This window comes from Culex pipiens, chromosome 2, assembly GCF_016801865.2.
Source record: "Culex pipiens pallens isolate TS chromosome 2, TS_CPP_V2, whole genome shotgun sequence".
Lineage (NCBI taxonomy): Eukaryota > Metazoa > Arthropoda > Insecta > Diptera > Culicidae > Culex > Culex pipiens.
In genome coordinates, this window is record NC_068938.1 from 163,862,894 (window position 1) to 163,882,201 (window position 19,308).

At 33.7% G+C, this 19,308-nt stretch overlaps 1 long non-coding RNA gene across 1 annotated transcript; it reads left to right on the forward strand.

The window, feature by feature from the left end:
- The first annotated feature begins 2,441 nt into the window (after nucleotides 1–2,441).
- Nucleotides 2,442–16,657, forward strand: LOC120418474 (uncharacterized). Its single transcript, XR_005605590.2, has 2 exons — nucleotides 2,442–3,185; nucleotides 15,450–16,657. It is a non-coding gene; the product is annotated as an uncharacterized LOC120418474 (long non-coding RNA).
- Nucleotides 16,658–19,308: the final 2,651 nt, after the last annotated feature.

The following is a 19,308-nucleotide window of genomic DNA, read 5'->3' on the forward strand; positions in this document are numbered from 1 at the left end:
GAAATCGCAAACTACTTTGCTGGTCGTAATTTTTTGAATAACAATAATTTTAAGCTAATGAAACTTTAGGAGCAAGACAGTACAAAAATTGATTTCCCATAACTTCGCTGCCGGCCTTTGGGCTACAAGTTTAGACTTAAAAAAAGTTCAATTACCATTTTTTTGTTTTGAGTGTTTTTAAATACTCTTGACTCAAGGTGTTTCAAAAACACCTAAAATGCAATGATTATAAGTTTTGTTTGTTGGAAATTTTCTAGAAAAACTTTACTTTATCCACCTTTAGGTGGTTGGTGCCTTCCTTGCATATTTTTACCAAAATATCTGAGATCCGGTCTCAAAAAGTTTATTAAAAACATTAAGTACTTATAACTTTTGATAGGGTTGTCAGATCTTCAATCTTTTGGGCTTGTTGAAAAGGTCTTTTGATTACCTATCCAACGATGGGTTGCATGATAGATCCGGACTACTTTTTCATCAAAATATTTGAGATCCGGCCTCAAAAAAGTGTATAAATAACACTTGAGTGCTCATAACTTTTGATGAGGTTGTCAGATCTTCAATCTTTAGAACGCGTTGGAAAGGTCTTTTAAATACCTTTCTAAAAATGTATAGCATGGCGCGTTTTCTTACAAAAACCACCCTTTTTACAATCTTCGGAAGTTTATCTAAAATTGTTTTTTTAGCAAAACTTTTGAAGTACTTTTCTAAATTTCATAATATTAACTAGGGTCTTGTGGGACTCCAAGACGGATCGAATGAGACCAAAACGGTCCAAATCGGTTCAGCCAGTCCGGAGATAATCGTGTGCATATTTTTCGGTGCACGGATTCACATCCAGTGTTTTCTAAAGAACAAATATTTACATATTCTCACAAAAAGCCGTATTTTTTAAATACAAAAAAAACTGGACAGGTAACAACGTAAATTTTTGTATGATTTTACAGAACAAAAAAATACAAAATATGTTTTTTTTCTTTTTCAGCATTAAAGAAAAATCCTATAAAATTTTGCGTTTAAAATACTATTTTCTATAACAAAATATCTTGGTCATTGACAAAAATACGGTATTTTCTTTTAAATTAGTATGTACACGGTTAAGGTTGTCAATCGATAAAGTTTCCACCATATCCTGTTAAATTTTCAATGCTTTCACTAAGAATATTGTTTTTGAAAATGTTTCAAGTTTCAAAGTATAAATATTCAAAATTCTTCACTAAATACCGTATTTTCGGAAGTACTCAAATTTTCATAATTTGCAATATGGGTATCAAACGAAGTGCCATTTTGTATGCTTTTCGCTTTATTAGAGTTATTTTTTTAAATACTGAAAAAATACAAAATAACGTATTTTTCGAAAATACTCAAATCTTCAAAACTTTCATAGTTTGTAAGATGGGTATCAAACGAAGCGAAATTTTGCATGCCTTTTCAGCTTATTAAAGTATTTTTTTAAATGCTGAAATATTCTCAAAATAAAAAAAACTCGTAGTTTATGCAACAAGTTGCAAAAAGAGGATTTTTTCAGCACGAGTCGTACATTTATCCAACGAGGTTCACCGAGTTGGATAAATACGAAGAGTGCTGAAAAAATCAAGTTTTGCAACGAGTTCCATACAACATTTTTTGCAATTCCAAAAAACACACACTGAGTGAAATTTTATGTCAAATTTTCATGTATTTTGTCAATCAATCGTTTAAATCAAAAAAATGTTGAAAAGTGTTACTTTTCGAAATAAGTGCTGAAAAGTTCAACTTTTCAGCACCCATTTGAGTGCTGAAAAGTAGAACTTTTCAGCATTTATTTTGAAAAGTTTTGCTATTTGATTCTGTTATTTTTGGTACAGAAAAGTAGGCTATTTCGTCGTTCAAGAATGACAGGAAAAGTAAGTAGTTTAACGACGGAATTGCAAAATAATAAATTTTGATATCTTGTAATATGGGTACCAAACGAAGTGAAATTGTGTATGCTTCATATAAATTTTTGCTCCAAAATGCATTCAAAATTTTGCTTTGTTTGATAACCATATTACAAATTAAATTCTAAAAATTGTAGTACTTTCGAAAAAATACGCTATTTTGTGATTTTTTTGTAATTTCAAAAATAATCTCTTATAATGTGCAAATGCATAACAAATTTTGCTTTGTTTGATACCCATATTGCAAATTTGGAATCTTTGAGTATTTTCGAAAATATAAAAAAAAAATTATAAAGTTAAAATCTTTTGAGTGCTGAAAGGTTTAACTTTTCAGCACTTGTCCGAGACGCTTTTCGATATTGTTCTGGAGATTGATTTGTTGAACTTGTTTGAGCTTTGTAGTCTCTGTAAATTAAAACAAAATTTCGACCAAATATAAAGCAATAAGTTTGCATTTTCGCTGACAATTGCTCTTAATACGAAACTTGTCCTTTCCCAAAACTACCTCCCATTTTCCCCCTTGAATCCCAATATATTTTATTCTGTGTTTGATCGTTGTTGCTGATGTTGTTTGTTCGTTTGTTTGTTGTTTACTTTTCGCTTCCAACTTATCTGTGTTGATTGCTACTTTTTTCTGTTTTGTTTTCCGAGTGTTTTTTCTTCCTCCTATTTTTTCTGGTGTGTGTTTATGTTGATTTTGCTTTGTTTCTGATTTAAGTTTGAGAAATCGATTATCAATTGGACAACCCAAGTTTTTCTGTGTGTGTAATGTTGTGTGCTGTCAAGTTTTGTTTGTTTTTTTTTTCTTTTCTTTTTTAAGTTTACCAATACTGTAGTGCTTCTAATCGCCTCTTGTATCGATTGGTCAAACCTTATGGTTTTTATGCGTTATGATTATTACTTGATTTATACTTTGGTTACCAAATCCGACAACGGCTTGATTACATTCCACCATTTTGACACGTGCAAGAGATGCGCGCGTCGAAAGGAGTAAACAATAGTCCAAAAGTGTGCCCAAAATAGGAACAAACATTGCTCGTCTAACATTTTCCAAACCCCTCCTCATAACCATAACCCAAAAAAAAACAAAAGTATCTCATTCTGTCACCATTGGTAACGTCTCGCTTTTCATTTCGCCTAACCAAATAACAAAAAAAAAAATCAAAACCCAAACAAAAAAAACGAACCATCCAGATCGTCTAGCCCGGAGATATCCGTTACGTACGTAACGATTGCGATTTCGACGCACATGAAAGTCGAAAAATACAGGTTTTTATTACAGCTCTATCTCTCGCTATCTCCCTCTGTCTTTTGCAAAAAAAGAAATCTCACAGTTTTTCACACTCCCCCAGTAATCTCAAAGTTAGTCCTTGTAATTTTAAGCTGTTTTGATTTTCCCCCTTTTCTTTGAAAAGAAAATTATTTAAACAAAAAACTCTTTGCGGTGCAATGAACTTACCAAACTATCTGACTTTAGAATCGCACACTTTTTAAAATCAATCCTTTTTATAGTGCAGTAGTCATCCTAACACTTCCTACTAACCACTAAAGGCATGCACAGAACCCCTAAACTAATCTTATATGACTAACTCATTCGACGGAGAGATTAAGAAGAATGTCATCGAAAGTGAAAAAATAAATAATTTAGAACCTGGTTTGAAATTCTAGCTTAAAGATTTTTTTTGGTGAAGGTTACAATAACTTAGAATAGTGATAGTTTCTGTTTATATGTTTAAACCAGCCAGTAAGAGCAGCAGGATCGATAGTGTTGTAATGAGCAGGTGGAAGTGGAAACGTCGCACATTGTGTAAATAGTCATTACTAACGCAAACAAGCAGCAACGCGCTACGTTGGGTCAGCACACGTACGAGGACAATAATCAATCAACCTGTTTGATAACTGTGATATTGTAACCATTTTTAAAAAAGTATTTACTGCCACTCGAAGCAATTCCGTTCCATATGAAATTTCGTCCATGTTGTGAGATTACCCTATTATTTTTGAACTGAAAGATGAATTCGAGCTTAATACTAAACGAACTAAACAATGATTTTCCAAAGCCAAAAGCAAAAGTTTTTGTTTTTTTTTTTGCAAAAACAGCAAAAATAATATTTTTTTTGTCACAAAACTCGAATTTGACAAACCATACTATTTACTCTTTGCATAAATATCCCTATATGCATTTGCATCAATTTTGAGTTTACGGAACCAATCAAAATGGCAGAGAATTTTTCAAGCTTTTTCAAAATCCTTGTTTTTTCAAATGTTGAAAAGAGTGATTTTTTTAAATCATTAAAAATTTACAAGATTGCATATTAATTGCCTTTAGTACAAAAACTTCTTTAAAATGATTTTTATTTTCAAAAATTTATAGCATGACTAAAAGCAAACAATCCATCACGCACTAAAGCCCAAAATGTGCCATTAGGGTGTAATAACAAAACCGATTTCCCAGCACAGCAATTTTTCAGTTCATTCTGGGGTCCGAAACAACTCCCCAAAGTTTGAGAACGATTGGTTCAGTCCTCACTTTGCGCAAAGCGATTCAATTTTCCATATAAGTTTGTATGAGAAATCAACGTTTCACGCGATATCAAAACTTTCCCGAAACAATTATTGTGCTAACTTGCTTTTGAAAGAAGACAGGGGAATTATACCCTTTCTAATCAAACACCTATCTTCGTCATATGGAGAGTTTAATGCTTGATTAAAGCTCCAAAAATACTATTTAGGCTATAAACTTACCAACAACAGCACCGCCTCGAGTAAGCACGCTAATAAATGCCACTTACTGGCCAAAAAGATCAAAGTTAATGCACTTTTGATCATAATTTCTATTTTGCGAGACCATTTAAATAATTAGCAAGTGCCATCAAACAAGCAAACGCGCCAAGTCTTTTGACGTTTGACTTTTGACGACCCATTCCAATCGAAGGCTGACGAAAACCGAGCGAGAAGCGAAGGCAAATAAGGAACAAAGGGTGGCCACCAACACCACTAGCAGCGCCTGTTGGAGTGAGCCAGTGATGCCAGGAAACTTTCTCTATAAATGCTAGTTAAAATTTCATCGCACTAAGTAGACCCAAAAGAGCGCTGGAAGAAAAAAGAACTATGCTGATCATAGAAAAATGGGCGTGGCCCGATGCATTCTCGTTTGATTAGAATACATTTGGGAAGTATTTGTTTTTAAATGCTTGTTAAAGTATTAGAATAACTTTTACTAAAAGTGAAAATAAACAGAAATGTGCACAAAAAGTTGCTCTACTCGTTGGTGTACTTGGTTTCAAGGAACACTGCAGCTTATTAGGTTAAAAACGTCTTCAAAACTCGTCTAGAACGTGATTTTCGAGCAAAAAACACGTTTTATACGAGTTTTAAACACGCTGTATCTTTTTATAGGAACAAGTAAGAACCATACTCTCTTGAGAAAAGTTGTAGAGAACATTCCTGAGCAACCAAATATGAATCCGGGTTTAATATAGCGTGAAACGTGGATTTTTGAAATATGTACCAAAATTTAAAAATGGCTTTCCCCATACTAATTCCCATACACAATTGAATCGCTTTGTGCAAAGTGAGGACTAGACCAATCGTTCCCAAACTTTGGGGAGTTGTTTAGGACCCCAAAAAGAACTGAAAAGTCGCTGTGCTCACTAAATTTGGACAACTTTATTTGTTTCCATGCAACCATAGCCTAGTGTGCCATCATCGAGTTATTGTAATTTAAACTTTTATTTAACAGTTAAAAGTTTGTTTCACCATTTTTTTACATCCATAGTAATTCGAGGTTAACGGTGCACATCAACCAGAGCTTTTGCAGCAAGATTTTTGTTACACAAATTTCAATATCTTTTAAACTACAAAATTTTTTAGATAAAGTTTGACTATTGTTATAATCAGTTTGACCAATTTGAAATAATAAGAAAACAACTTTCTTGGTTGATGTGCACCCTTAAGTAGATAGATAATTTGCTAGAAAAAAACATAAATTGTTATTGGCAATATGCATAAAAATACCCACAAACATTTTTTTTATTTGGATGATACATTGTTTTCTGTGATCAAAGTAAACAAATTTCAACATTTGTTCATCCATACAAGTCTCCATATAATTTTGGCAGCTGTCCATACAAAAAGGCTAATAAAATATTAAGTAAAAACTCATTTTTCCTGATTGCTCTTTTTTTTTGTTTCTCAGCAACCAATCCTATTCAGTCCAATCCTCAAAGTTTTAAAAGCAAAGGGAAAGTTTTGGATATGCAGTTCTCTCAGATTTCGGTCATTCGATTTTTTTTTTGTATTTTTTAATCCGACTGAAACTTTTTTGGTGCCTTCGGTATGCCCAAAGAGCCATTTTGCATCATTAATTTGTTCATATAATTTTCCATACAAATTTGGCAGCTGTCCATACAAAAATTATGCATGAAAATTCAAAAATCTGTATCTTTTGAAGGAATTTTTTGATCGATTTGGTGTCTTCGGCAAAGTTGTAGATATGTATATGAAAGAAATGGTACACGATAAAAAAAAATTGTGATTTTTTATTTGACTTTTTGTCACTAAAACTTGATTTGCAAAAAACACTATAATCATTTTTTTTTTAATATTTTTGGAGGACATTAAATGCCAATGCTTTTCAGGAATTTCCAGGTTGTGCAAAAAATCTTTGACCGAGTTACGATTTTTTTTTAAATATTGATTTTTTCGAAAAGTCGAAATATTGGTCGCAAAATTTTTCAACTTCATTTTTCAATGTAAAATCAAATTTGCAACCAAAAAGTACTCTAGTGAAATTTTGATAAAGTGCACCGTTTTCAAGTTAAAGTCATTTTTAGGTGACTTTTTTGAAAATAGTCGCAGTATTTATTTTTTTAAATTATTGCATTATTGCAATTATTGAAAAAAAATATTTTTGAAAAGCTGAGAAAATTCTCTATATTTTGCTTTTTTGAACTTTGTTGATACAACCCTTAGTTGCTGAGATATTGCCATGCAAGTGTTTAAACACAGGAAAATTGATGTTTTCTCACCCAAACAACCCACCATTTTCTCGTAGAGAATTGCTCAATAGTGATTATTTTGCGCAATTTAATGTTTGGTGTGAAATAAAGAATTTAAAAATGGGTAATTTTTTTAGAGGCCATTTTTTTGACAACTTTGCCGAAGACACCAAATAGGTCAGACAATCCTTTCTTAAAGTTCGGATTTTTGAATATTTTAATGGCCTTTTTGTCTGGACAGCTTCCAAATTGCATGGAGACTTGTAAGTACGAACAAATATTGCAAAATGTCTTATTTGATTTTGATCATAGCACACACAAAGTGTCACCCAAAAAACTAGTAAGACAAATAATCGTTGTTCAAAGTGTCAGAGAATTGATCTCCTTCCGGGTTTCCGGTAAAATTGCGTTTCAGTTTGTTTCGCCGCATCGGCAGACAAGACTTAACAAGATTTTGGTGAAATTCATGTTTCAGAAGATACATTAGAACATCCATTACCATTTTAAGTAAAAATCTCGATTTTGCCAAAAAGGGATATTACCAATCACGTTGTCACTTTTAAAGTCTTAAATTATGTTTACTGATTGATGGGAACTTCATGTACTAGACACACAATGATTACACACACATTTGTTTTCGTTTGTTATAAAATTCGTTCAATGTTTGCATTGATTGATTTTATTTTTTTCTTTTTGATAGCCAAAATTCCGCGATTTGATTTAAAGCTTGCGTGTTTTTGAGTCTCAGCTTCCCGCCACATCATTTTTCTAAATTAATTTTTGCTTCAAAAGATTTTTTAACTTTGCCGTTGAGTGTTTCACAAATACACGCCACAGTTTTTTTTTTCACGTTTTACGCAATTTTGAACTTTTTGTAAATCGGATAACTTTTTGAATCAGAAAACATTTTGGCAAGGCTCAATTTGGTTTCCCCGTTTTCTTGTCTCGACCAACATTTTGTTTACGTTTATTTGTTTTCCTTTTTTATTCCCTTCCCCTCGTGTAACCACCACCACCACCACACCACTACAACACCTTTGTCCACCAAACAATTCTGTAGAAGCCTCGTGAAGGTACTGTCCTGGCGGCGACGCAACTCGGTGGCCCCGATGCCCCCCTGGAACCGCAACACTATCAATGTGACCGAGTTGCACATCTAGCCCATTTTGCCTGCGAGGGGAAAGACGTTTGGAGGCGAATTTTGCCTTAGAAACACATTCCACGATGAAAAGTCAAAGTTCCAAAGATTTTCCAGCAAAAACATGAAACAGGGACAAATAGAAGTTATAACAGTGAAACCTCGATAGTTTGAGTTGTCAAACGTAACGATCAATGGAAGTATCAAAATTTAAGATAAATTTTACTAAAATTTAAGTATAAGCAATTTAAATTTTGATCTAGCTAAAAAAATAAAATGTCATTATTTTTAAATTGTCAAACTATCGCGGTTTTACTGTGCTGTTGGCGCTTGGTCAAAGTAGAACTTGTTGCACTTGGCGCTGGCGGGAGTTGTAGCAGTAGTTAGACCTTTTATTATTATCTCTAAATAGTTTAGATAAATTCGCGCAAAACTGCTTTTTCGTAGTGTTGAAAACAGTCGCATAATGCAGCCCAAAATCAGTACTGTTTTAATGATACAAAGTGACGTAAGCGACATCACTTTGTGATATTAAAGCAAGGAACGATTTCTAAGATAACTAAGCGCAACAAATCCGCCCAAATGATCTACCACAGAAAATGGCACAAAAAGTTCACAAAGTTGAGGAGCTATAAATAAGACGTTTGTGATATTTTTAATTTAACGTGTGAACAGTAGAAAGATAAACAAAACAGTTTCAACAGTGCAATAAAAGGTAAACATTCCAACTAAACTAGATAAGGTGTACTTAAGCAGGGAGGGAAATAATCTAAAAAAAAACGTTGTTACAGTCAAAGTAAGCGTACCAACTAAGTCATGTTTTTTTATCAAAACTATTCTGTTATTAATACTGTTAGGTCAATCCAATAACTAGAACGCGAAATAGAACCACCGACATTTTGAAAACTCAGCAATTAAATCTCGACACTTGTTTACCAGATAAATCTCAATAAAAGTCCACTACAACAACTGAAAAAAAATCTCAACAATAGATTTATAACTTTTTGGCAACACTTGCAAAAAAAAAATCATCCAACTCATTTTCGCAAAAAGAAAAATCAACCTTTCTGCCTCTCTTAGGCCAGTTTATTTTTATAACTTTTGTCTTACCCTTCTCAGTTCCCCCAATTGTGTCCTAACAAGTAAGAGAAATGAAAACGTATGCAAACTTGTGCTAAAATCGCTTCTGTGTCCAATCATGTAAAACGGCGGCAAATGGTAAATGTGTTCCAGGCAAAAACAAAATATCGCACCCTCAGGTTTGGTGTCCCTCCCCCCTCTGGCGTAGTGGCTAAACCCGTCCCGTTAAGGTGAAGGTTATCGCTGGCTAGCACTTTCGAAAAGAAACTTTAAGTGATGAATTTCCCAATCGCATCTTTTTCCTCAGGATGTACTCGACCTTTACACTGTTGGAGCCCGACAGTGTCGACGAAAGGTTCACGATCTAGTGGTTTGTGTGTGTGGGGAGATTTTGGGTGCGAGGAGCGTGCGAGTTGTAAGTAGACAGAAACACTTGTGATAAGATTAGAAATGCAACTTTGTTGGAGTAAATGATATGCTTTTGGGAAGTATTTATTGGCGAATTTTCAGTAACGATGACAGTTGCCAGAAATGAATCATGATTGATATTCAATAGATTCAACAATATCGAACCTAGAAAAAAAAATTCGTTGTCTTATTATGATTATCAAGCTTACGTATGAGCCCTGAACTACGCTAAAGTTATTTAGAAATTTAAATCCAAGATGGGGTCCAAAATGGCGGTAATAAATTATTGAAAAAAGGCATTTTTTTTATTAAAAAGGAAATCAACTATTTAAATTATACTAATATGGGGTCGTAGGAGTCAAATTTGATGTTTAACGGTGCACATCAACCAGAGCTTTTGCACCAAGATTTTTTTACAGATGTTTTAGTATTTTCTTAACTACGGGAACTATCGATATAATTTTTATTCATCCTGTCTACTTAGCGATTTACAACAAAATTTGAATCTTTTTACAATCAGATTATTGCATGATTGGGTCCATAATTTAGTCAATTTTCGAATAAAAAGACAACAACTTCCTTGGTTGATGTGCACCCTTAAATGGAAAAAAATGAAAAATGGAAGACATTGTTTGGTTCGTGATTCGACTATCCGAAGTCCCATACATGCTTTCTGATTAGGGCTAGTGATTTTTCACGGCAAAATAATCGAAATTACGCGGCATGTTAGTTTTTGAAACCACGGATTTCACGGCAATTTCACGGCACTCTTAAATCTGCTCAAAATAAACATAAAAATACTTTGTTCAAGCATAATTATGTACATGCCTATAATTTTCAATTCATTATGTGTACATCGAAAAATATTGTAATTAACAATATTAAAAAAAAATCTAAATTTGCCTCGCATCTTTGTTTCATTTGGGAACTTGTAAAGCGTACAAATAAAAAATCTCAACGCTTTATTGGTCTGAAAAGTAATTTTTCTAATAACTATTTCAAATTTCGCGGCATTTCACGGTATTTACTAAATTTCACGGCTAAGAGCAAATTTCACGGATTACGCGGCTTCCGCGAAATCGCGAAAAATCACAAGCTCAACTTCTGATAATCGAACTACGGATCATTCGAAAAGCTGTCAAAGGCAAACCTATGGGAAATTGGACGAACTTTCCGGTAAAAATATTGACGAGACTGAAAAATCAAGTCTGTCATATAGAAATCGCCAAAAACCACCAAAAAAATCTATTTTTTCAAAAAATTTATTTTTATACCGCTGTATCTTCACAAGGATTGGACATAAGACAATGGTCAATATGGAGACTTTTATGTAAAATTGTCTGGGATTCCCACTATCAGTTTTTAAAAATTTTGACGTTTAGACCACTTTTCAAAAAAACAGTTTTAGTAAATGATTTTTGTATTTTTTAAGGGGAGACATACCATCCTGCATTTTTCGTGAGTTTTTTTTTGTCACATTTTAGGCTATTTTCACAAAAAAGCTGAACGAAAAAAAATCGTGACCCACCTTAAAATTTAACTTTTAAACTTAAAAATTGTAAATTCTCATAAAATTGGCGTGTATTTTTCATTCAGTGTATTTTTTTTCCGATGGCCCATCAAATTTCCTACAAGTTTGTCTTTGACCACTTTTTGATACGATGCAATGGCTTCGAGATACAGTAATTTTCAAATTACAAAATACAAAATATTTAAATAACTTACGCCCTTCTCAAATGTCATTTTTGAGTACCATTGGCTCCATATACACAAAAATGGCTTATCTAGGCCTAGGATAACATGTCTAAAAAGTTGAAATCGGAGAGGGTCGGCAACAAAAGTACCAGAAAAATTCCCGATTTGAGCTGGAATTGCTCTTTCACGAAAATTCAATATGTAATAAAATATATTAAATATTAGATTAAAAAGTGGAATGGCAAAAATATGCTTAAATTACACAGAAAGCAAAGTTGATAAGACTTAACTGATTTTTTTTTGTAGAATTTCGAAAAAACGTTATCTTTTTAGCATTATTTTTTTATTGAATCGATAAGTGTGACAAAGAAAACGAAATTCCCAAAATTTGGACGCAACCAGTCGGTTCCATATTTTAGGGGGTTATTTTATGGCCCAAAAAGCACATAAAAAACGTTGTACTGATTCGATTGGATCATTTTTTTTTAATTTTCTATATAACGACGGACCAGTCTACTGGTCATACTAAATGGGAATGCGAATTTTCAAATACTGTATCAAGAGGAGGGTTTTTTTCTGATTGATTCGGTGTCTTGGGCAAAGTTGAAGGTCATGGTTAGGCCTTTTCAGGAAAAAATAAGTCAACTGAAAAAAGTTTTTTATTTAAATTTTTATCACTGTAAATTCAATTCCCATTTTTTAAGGATGGTGCCAAATTTGGTACCGAAGATATACATTTATGAAAAAAATTATAAATGGGAAAAAACATTGTCAAACTAAATTTCAAAAATTAATGAATAAAAGTACCTGAGAAAATGTCCACCATTTTTAAACTGTGTTGATGATGGTTGCTGAGATATTTTATCACTAAATGTTCAATGGTAATTACTGCTTTTTTCTTCACAGTAAAAAAAAAATTGAAAATTGGAAGGTTTAATTTTGGAAAGTTGAAAATTACCTACTTTATGATGTAATTTTACCTAAATTTAAACTGAAATAGTGACATTGCACCGGGAAAGTGGTAAATTCACACATTTTCAAAGGTAAAATTACACATTTTTTCAGACATAAAAGCTGTACCCCTTCCCGGATGTAATATTACCATGATTTTCTTTTACTGTGTTTAAAACATATTGTTAAATTGTTAGAATCAAGAGTAACCTAATAAAAGGACAAAAAAAATATTTTCGATTTTAAAAATTCATTTTTTATTAAACCAATAGTTTTTGGGATAACGCGAATGGAAAATTGGCTATTAGTTGATTTAAAAAAAATTAAAAGGCTGTTTCTCAGAAATGTTCAAAAAAGTCACAAAAAATGTAGGAATTTCCCCAGTATTTTAAACTTATGATTTGCAGTGGTGCTTTTCCATCATGAAGTATTTTTTATTTGCATAAAATAGCATTTTTCGAAAAATTCAATTTGATTTGTTTTCTTAAGCCCACAGTAATTTGGAACCCCGCGTTGGACTTGATGAAATGAATTTGGTCTTAAGATCACCATTTTTCAAAAATGTATATCTCCGGTACCAGATTTTGCACCAATCTAAACTGCAGCGCAAAAGATGCCTTTTTACACCCAAACGGCGGTCGCATGATTGTGATGCATGGCGGCATGAAAGTATATCAGAATCTGCATGAAAACTGTCCTCATGCATTTTTTGCGATATAGGGGTATGACATTTTTGCCCGTTATCGAAAATTATCGACATTACCGACGGCTTTTTGGTTGTATTTTACAAAAAAAAACTTAACAGAATGAGGATTGAACCACTAACTTCTTGGTTATTGGTCCGACACGCTACCACCGCGCCATGGACGCTTGATGAAATGTGAGTGAAAGAGCACCAACATATTCTTCTCTTTGGTGTGTTGCTCTTGGACGGGCCAGCTTTATATGTGTTGGTGAGAACTGCAGATCGCTGAAATGTTTACACGCGGGCAAAAATGAATTACGGGCTTGCTGCAAAAAATGTTATAAAATGTGTCATTTTCTGCAGCAAATCTACTGTTGCAGATTTAGAGATATATTTTTCTTTTGGGTGTAGTTTCCGCAAACATATTAAAAAATTCTGTTCGCTACTCCCACATAATGCATGCAATTTTTGCTTGCATGCAACAGTGACGAACCGCAGTAATTCTCCATAAAAAACTTTAGAGGAAACCCCTGTCTGAATATTTTTGAAAAACTCAAGGTGCACGTAATTCTGGGAACCCCAAAAACTTCATGCTTCCCCTCAAGTTGAGCCTGCGCAGTAATTTTTGTCACGTTTTGTAGGTCAGTGTAATCTGCCAAACGTGTGAAAATAAGCTGTGGTGAATTAAAATTTGCCGTGGTGATTTTTGGGTCACGCAAGGTGAAAAGAAATTTCTGTCTTTTTGTCTGTGCCTGCGCCAATTTTTTTAAAGAATTTTATCAGATTATTATAAACAACAATTTTACAAATTTGTGAAAGCAGTAAATCAGCAATAGTTTTAAGTGATTCCAACCTTATTTTCAAATGGTCTTGTTGGTCAATGTGAATCCTGATTTGACAGTTCGATTGGAAACTTTGGTGTAGCTGTGACACATCCGTTTCGCCATCTACGTGATTGAATACAAAGCTTCGCGTTCCGAGATCAAAATATCTAGCAATATATGACGGAAAATGGCGCTCAAAAGAGTCTTCAAATGAAACGTTAACAAATCGCACAAACACGGAACAACCAAGACATTGTACAGTAGCTAGAACAAATCAAGATCGTTATGTACATTTTTAACAATAATTTTAATCGAGATCAGTTATAGGTTAGAAAATTAAAACAATCGTTATTTTGCAGAATAATTATTTATTACTAAAACAGTTAAAGATTCGTTTTTGTTACATTCATTGTAAGCTTCACATCACCGTCTGCCAAACATTAGAAAAGATAAAAAACAACAAAAGGTTTCAGCTTGTTAAGTTCAATAAAATTATTTTTTTGAGTCAGTCATCCGGCAGCAACATTATTTTGTAACACTTTTAGTTAATGGCGTAATAAAGCAAATCATAGCAAAATGTTTCCTATTTATACAGTAAAAAAAAGCTTGTTGTTATTGCTTACCAGTGTGTACGAACTTCTTCTTGATCTCTCTCTCCCCTTCGCCTCCGTAATCTATAGAGTAATTCTAGTTGGTAACATTTAGACAAATCCTTGCTTCCTGCAGTATCTACTATCTTGACCAAACCGTCACCGTAGCGATTCGACCTCCATCCCTTTTTTCTCAATCTCACCCGTAGACTTGAAAACAATTTCCGATAATCCCGAAAACCAAGACGTTTCAAACAAATTTAATTTTACACGAAAGAAATCCCATCCCCAGTCAGTCAAGTGAAACAACACCACTCAAAAACCCATGATGACAATTTAAGTTTTTATTTTTTATAGTTTCAATGTTGTTTTTTACTTTTAATTTCAATAAACCAATCTGGAATGTGACTTATTTTCTTTCCGTTGTGCCCTTTTGAATTGTTTGCATCTCGGTGTGTGACAAGCATTAGACAGTGTAGCTCCCAGCGTGCCTCCCCTTAATGTAGGCCACTCCGTAGGTTAACGACTTTGATTTGCCCCTCTCTCCACACTTTTACGCCGCTGCTCGAGTAGTTTGATTGCTTTTTTTGTCGAGCAGGACAAATAGCCCCCCGCCTTCCCTGTAATTATCGTTTGGTTTAATTGGTCAATTGAAAGAAAATCGATGTGAAGTTGGTGACAGCAGTTGTCAAACTTGATTGGATTAGTCTTAAAACGCTGAAAACTAACCTGTTATCTGATTTGCCTTTTTGATAACTTTTATTTCTGACATCAACTTCATACTTTGGATTGGATTTTGTTTTATGTAGTGCATCAAAAATTACCTTCTTACTCAACAATATCACAGATGGAATGTTCTTTTAGTTCTTTGATAATTTCGTACCAAAACTGTCCCAAAAACCAGCAACTAACTGCACCAAAGAAATCGGACCCAAATTCCGGCAAAATCCACCCTCAAATGATAGCTGTAGTGTTTCCCCTTAAATCAGTTCGACCCAATTTTTCCACCACACTCGAGTACACTGAAAAAAAGCTCACCGTCAAACTCACACACTTGAACACTCGATTTCGTCCCCACTAATACACTCACAACTAAAAATCTCCATCTCGTTTCGACCCCAAAAAACACCCTTAACTTTAAAACCTTTTCAATTTTCTTCAGAACTATGCATGCCCTTGGAACAATAATCCGGTGTAAGTAAAAACGCACACACACTACCAATGGTGACTTGTGTACTCTGTTGTGTTGTGATCGATCGCGCGCACACACACACACAAGTTCGATCAAAGCAAACCTCAAAAAGACACGCATGGAGACCGAAACGTCAACTACCACTACTACTACTACCGCAACTATGCCAAAACAAACGATCATGTTCCCAATTGGTGCTCAATTAGATAGAAAACAACAAAACTTGTGAATAGAATAGAAAGTGTGTTATTTTAACTCGAAAGTCACCATTAGTAACCACAAATCTAACCTCCAAAAGTGCTCTGACAACAACAAAAAACAATTGAAACAAAACAGAACTTATCAATAAAAAAATGTGTACATGAAATTTTACACAGCGAAAAAACTAAAACACATGATCCTAGTTTTGCACCACCCTAACGTAAACGAACCGACCTTAACCCCCCGTAACCTAGAAAGAAAACAGTAATCAACCCCAATTTAGTGTGTAAAATCACCCACCTTTGATGTAAACAGTGTTTGCACTACCTCACCTATCCGTCTGTCTGTCACTGTCACACACGCACACACATATTTACACGTAAACGTACAGAGAAAACCCTGTAAAATGTTGCTTTTCGCTTTTACGCAAAATAAATCTTCCGTCCATGTTAGCTCGCTTCACTGTGTAAAACCCCCTTTCGATCGTGTATTCTGTCTGTGTTAGTGTCCTCTATCGTTTCCTTCCTGTCTAAATTTTCGCCTTATTTTTTAACCTGTACATACACAGAAAAATCAATGCAAATTAGTTTAAACAACGCAAAGTTTGAAAACATTCCGAAATCTGAAGCGAAAAACAGATTTGGAACTTTTGGTTTTGCCAATTTTTATTTTGTGTTTACTACCGGTATGCTTTGGATAGTTTGTGTAGTTTTTTTTTCAGTGCTACATTTTGTTTTTGTTTTCTTTTCCTTAGTTTGAAACAAATTCGATAAACTAACAACAACAAACTTGTAACTAACAGACTAACACTCCTCCCGAGTCCCGTGTCAGCTGTTATACTAACACTGTTATTCCGTCACCCTAATCGCATCTCTTTCGCTCAACTCTCGAGCAAATTTAGACAACTTTCTTCGAGTCTGTCCCTAACTTGCTAGAAAATATCTAACTAGATGCATTGCTCGAAATACTAGATTTTTTTGAAAAGTAACTAGAAAAGTGTAAAAATCTTCCCTTTTTGAGAAACTTTCCCCGTTTTCCCCAAAATTTCCCTCTAAAAATAGTGACAAAGCAAGCTATGATTTAAAAAAAAAACATTTAAAAAGAAATCCCAAAACCAAAACAAACAAAAAATCTTGTCAACAAAACCAATCAAACAAATATGGTCGCCCGGACGGCCCTATTTTCTCTCTCTCTCTCTTTCTCTCTCCCGCTCCCTCTCCCTCGAAACGCGTGGCCGCCCCTGTTCCCCAACCCTCTCCCCACTTTTTGCAGATTAACCGAAACCGCCCGCCTACTGAGAAACGTACGACGAGTCTTTACCGGCCGGTCGCACACTACCGAAAATAAAGAGCTCGAACTGAAGCGTGAGTACCCCAACAGAAACAAAAAAAAAAACTGTCGAGAAAATTAACGGTGAAAAATAACAGCAGACGATTGTTTTGGAATGTTTTAGTTTGAAAAATTGACAATGTTTTGATTTTTGTGAATTTTGATAGGCTCAATTTAAATTTATTTCTAGAATAGTATTTTCAAAACCGATTTTTTAAAACTTGATTTTTTATACTCGTCCTCTTTTGTTTATAACACAACTCGACATTTTTGAAGTTGATGTCAGTAAACGTTCCAGTTTCGACAAGGTATGATAGATGTTGACTCCTTTAAAACGCTCCAATCGATAGAATTGAATTTTAGTGGATTCCCTGCCAATACATGAAATTGTAAATTTCGATTTGAAGATAAACGTGAATGCATATGATTCCAAAGCAATTATACCCGAAATTCTTTCGATTGATCCATCATACCTTGTCGAAACTGAAGCGTTTTATGACATCAGCTTCCAAAATATTGAGTTGTTTTACATTAAAAAGTTTCAAAATATTTGCTTTTTGTTTTGTTTTATTATTAATTTGGTTTTGTTCCCTTCATTGATTCATTTAACTAACCCTGTGCTTTCTAACAACTATTCACAGTGAAAATTATTTGCTGAAAATTCTTGCTTAATTTTGTGTATCACATGCTTCTGTTTATCTGTCGTAACACAAATAGTAACAATAGTGGCACTTTGGAAACATTGGACAGCGATCAAAGTCTTTATAATGAGAGTCAACACAATTCTTGGCTTGTGATAAAGTGAACAGTAAAACGAGTTAAGATTTAAAGCTGTCAAATTTGATGATGATTCATTGTTTCTACGTTGATGTGATTTTACTGAATTTATTTGGAAAAAAATAAATTACAAAAAAGTATGAATTCTTACAAATAATGTGATAAATTTACACATTTTTGCCTTCCTCACTGAAGAAATGTCATCAAATCATTCAAAATATGTACCTTCACTCAAAATGAGTCTTTTAAACTTAAAAAAAATAAAGTACACGCTAGATAAACTCCGGATTTACGACTCTCCAATAATTCACAGAAAAACATATTACAATTCAGCTACGTGCAATAACATAACTCTTTTAACACTAAAAAAATATTGCAGAACACTTTGGAAATCTACTCGGAAAAGAAGTTTTTTCTTTATTTTAACCCTCTTCGTTATGATTGAAACTTTGTAAATGGTTGCACTCGAGAATAACATTCAAAAAGGGCCTTAGTAGATAAAGTTCGAATAAAATGCTGCTTTATCTCGAAGCCATTGCATCGAATCAAAAAATGGTCAAAAACAAACTTGTAGACATTTTGACGAGCTATCTGATCTGTGTTTTTTAAGTTTTAAATTTTATTTCTATAAACAGCAATTCCCCACAAAAACAGCATAATTCGAAAAAAAGTTCTCCGATTGGGCTCAGAAATTTTCTGGGGGTTCCTTGGCTGAAATGATTAGATCCGTATTTTTTTTTGTTTGGCCATTAGGGTGACCTACGCCGTGTTAGGGTGGTCCGAAAAATGGCCATTTTTGTCAATATTCGCAAAAACCACTTTTTTCAAAAAATCATATCTCCGCACCATTTCAACCGATTTTAGCTGTCTTAGACGCAAAAGAAAGGTGATTAGTTCTGCTATTTGGAAAAAAATAGTAAAAAAGTTTCAAAAATCTAGCTTAACATTTAAAAAGGTCGTATGAAAATTTAAAATGCTGTTTTGAAGGTCTCGGGACCAAGAGCCTATGTCTGAAAATATGTTTACCTGATTCCTCGGAAAATTTTACATGATATATTAAAAAATAGTGAAATTATGTTTTCAATACTCTGAGATACGATTTTAAAAAAACCGGTGCTTTTCGACGCACCACGCGAAAAAATGGAAAAATGACGAAAACGTGAAAAAACTACTTTTTTCACTAAACTTGCGATAACTTGAAAATTTCAGCGTTTTGGTGAAAAAAGTCGTTTTTTCCCGTTTTCGTCATTTTTTCCATTTTTGCGCGTGACGGTTCGACGCGTTTTTTTATTTTCAAAAAATCGTATCTCAGGGTATTGAAAACAAACTTTACCATTTTTTGATACATCATGTTAAATTTTCCGAGGAATCAGGTAAAAATATTTTGAGACATAGGCCCGTTGGTCCCGAAACCTTCAAAACAGCATTTTAAATTTTCATACAACCTTTTCAAATGTTAAGCTAGATTTTTGAAACTTCTTACTATTTTTCTCAAATAGCCAAACTAATCCCTTTTTTGCGT